The sequence below is a fragment of the Mustela putorius genome, unplaced genomic scaffold (assembly GCF_011764305.1).
Source record: "Mustela putorius furo isolate JIRA1106 unplaced genomic scaffold, ASM1176430v1.1 tig00003834_pilon_pilon_pilon, whole genome shotgun sequence".
NCBI lineage: Eukaryota > Metazoa > Chordata > Mammalia > Carnivora > Mustelidae > Mustela > Mustela putorius.
In genome coordinates, this window is record NW_025421987.1 from 164,032 (window position 1) to 167,293 (window position 3,262).

Consider the following 3,262-nt stretch of genomic DNA (forward strand, 5'->3'; position numbering starts at 1 on the left):
TACTCACATAACAAGTAGCAAGTGAAATAAACTTGAAGCCAAAATATACTGAAATTGCAAAACCAATATATAAGAAATAATGTTAGACAATATAGTTAAGAAAACTGAAATCTCCTTTATATCTGTAAAACCTATTTGTAGGAAAGAATTTAAAACTTCCAGTTTTACTTTTCAATTTCATCAATGTCATTAGTTCATGAAAATATTTAACACACATTTAACTACTTGTATTAAAACTTTCATACTCATATGAACTTGTTCACCTGAAACTAACATAACCTTATAGGGCAATCGTATCTCAATAAAGCTGGAAAATTTATAAAACAAAAATAAATGCTAATTAATTAATGTGTTTTAAATCTTGCCCTGTGGATATCCATTTTCTCACACTTCGTTTGGTACCAGTATTCCCTCTTCAGTGCTGACAGTAAACTGCTAAGTTCTATATAATAAATGTATGAGGTAATGAAATCAATATATTATACAAAAACTTCAAAATCACAAAATCGGTAAATCACAGATAATTTTTCAAAGACAAGACTAACTTTAAGTCCTTTCCTCTTTAAACACTATGATGCATTCTCTCCATATTCAGGAAAGTACCTAACTTCTTATGGCCACTAACTAGTTTTTTTATTGCTCTAAAATTTCAGCATTTGCCATAAAAATCCTAAATTTCATGGCTGAAGTGGGGCTTTTAGCTTCTGCATTACTTCGTAATGTAGACATTTTCTTATGAGTAAGTGTTGACTCATAAAATAAACCAAAAGTAAAATTCTCATTGAGAAGTTCTAAAGATATTAACTAATTTGAAAATGACATTTTTTAAGAATATTACCATAAGTGATTATGTCTAATCCAGTATTATGACAAGTATATTTGCGATTAAATTTGAAATGATGAATGGAAGAAAAATTGTTTAAAATATTAAAAGTTTTCATAAATAATTTATAGTTTATTAACCTGCTATCACTAAACTTCATATATCCAACCAGTTAGCATTTTTTAATCTTTAGCCTAAAAAAGCACATTACATCTAAGAAAGATGAAAATGCCATATCTTGGAAGATATTCTAAAAGAAACAAACCATGAATATTCAGAGTGAGATAAATGAAAATTATATTCATCACATGATAAATATTAACCTGACATATTGTTAGACCAAAGAAGTGTACAACCAGATTCACTTTTTTTTTTTTAAAGATCTATTTATTTATTTTGGAGAGCAGGTAGTGGCAGAAGGGGAAGGTGAGACTTTTAAGTAGGCTCCCTGCCCAGCACAGAACCCCATGCAGAGCTTAATCTCACCATCCTGAGATCAGGACATGAGTTGAATTCAAGAGTCCTAACCAAATGCACCACCCAGGTGCCCCTGAACAGCTTCACTTATTAGTAGGTAGTCGTTCACTCATCTACTCTTAGGCTCAACAAATACGTTACCTGTGAACCAACGAACATGATAGAGAAAGATAGTGACTCATTTCAAAACGTCAGTTCAAACATTTCAAAACGTTCTACACTCAGCTACTAATGAAAATATGTTATTACAAATTGTGTATGGGTTAAACACAATTTCATATGTTGAAATTCATTTTAATACATTTTATCCAGTAATCACACTTAAGAGTCAAATCAAAAACAGTTATTAAAATCAAAAACAGGGAGAATAAAATTTTAGTAGTGCTTAGACTTAGAATGAGACAAGAAAGACAATAGCTAAGTAGACTTCATGAATTTATTAAGAGACTTGTTTACATTTGTAAGCTTTGTTGTTATTTGCAGTAATTATGGTAGATTGAATAACCTATTGTTCTTACATTCATTTTGCTGCTGTGCTATTGTCATGAAAACAGTGTTTTCTGAACCTTTTTTTGTTATTGTCTTGAAAAGTCTACTTATCATAGTTACAAAGAATTGTATCAAGGCTTGCTTGTCTGTAGACTTCTGAGAACAGGTTTCTCTGCATGTGAAAGTTAGTTGTGGATATATTACAAGCAGAATGGAAAGCTGAAAGTCAAAGTAGCCACCCAGAGGGTGCATCTTCAGGTATCACTACAAGAGCAAAGGATGATACACTATGATTAACTTTGTTACTTATAATAAATCACTGTATAAAACAAACTAATTATCTATAATCCATCCAGATATATTAAAATTATTCAGTTTAAAAATACAGCTTCATAATGTAAGTATACACTTCCCTAGATCTCAAACCTTAACAGTTTTCCAAAAGCTACAGTTGTTTTTAGAGATTTAATCAAAACTACATAATATATTCAAAGATAATGACGGAGCAAAGGAGACTGAGCTCTCACATTTAATAAGTATAACTCTTTATAATATTATTAACTTTATAACTCCTCTATAAAAGTTGAAAACTGGCTAGGGCAATTTTTTTTAAATTTTTTTTATTTATTTTTTAATTTTTTTTATTTATACCAATTGTTGAAATGTACCTATAAGAGATAATTGCAGTTTCTCTGAAAACCAAGTTACAGCTGATTTTGCCTTTGCAACTGCCAACCTGGAAGTGCATTGCTGCTAGTTGTTATTCTGCAAACATTAATTCAAGAAAAAAAAGAATTACAGAAAAATATATTTGATCATATGTAGTATTTACATTAAGAAAATTATGCAAATACAAATATGCATGTAATTTTATATAAACATTGTAAACATAAATTATAAATAAAATATTTTATATAAATGTATTTGTACAAAATATATAAATTTGTACAAATATAATTGTATAACATCAAATATACTTTATACTATATACAGAATGTACTTACCTGAAATATAAAATATATTTATATTCTATACATTTTACGTAAATATATTTTATAAATATTTATATATATGTAATTTTTTAAGGAACTCTTTACTTCCCTGTATAGCAATAAACTAAGTAACAAAGTATAATCAGCATTCCCAAATCGTCTGTTGAGAGCCTCAAATGGAAGCTCTTCAGCTTTTTAGCTGTTAATTTTGAATAAATCTTTTAAATGCCTTAACATGATTGAAAGTTTAGGATGATGGTGAATATTAATAGTCTAATATTTTCCAAAAAAATAAATGAAATAAGAAAGAGATGAGGGGCGCCTGGGTGGCTCAGTGGGTTAAGCCGCTGCCTTCGGTTCAGGTCATGATCTCGGGGTCCTGGGATCGAGTCCCGCATTGGGCTCTCTGCTCAGCAGGGAGCCTGCTTCCCCTTCTCTCTCTCTCTACTTCTGCCTACTTCTGCCTACCTGTGATCTCTGT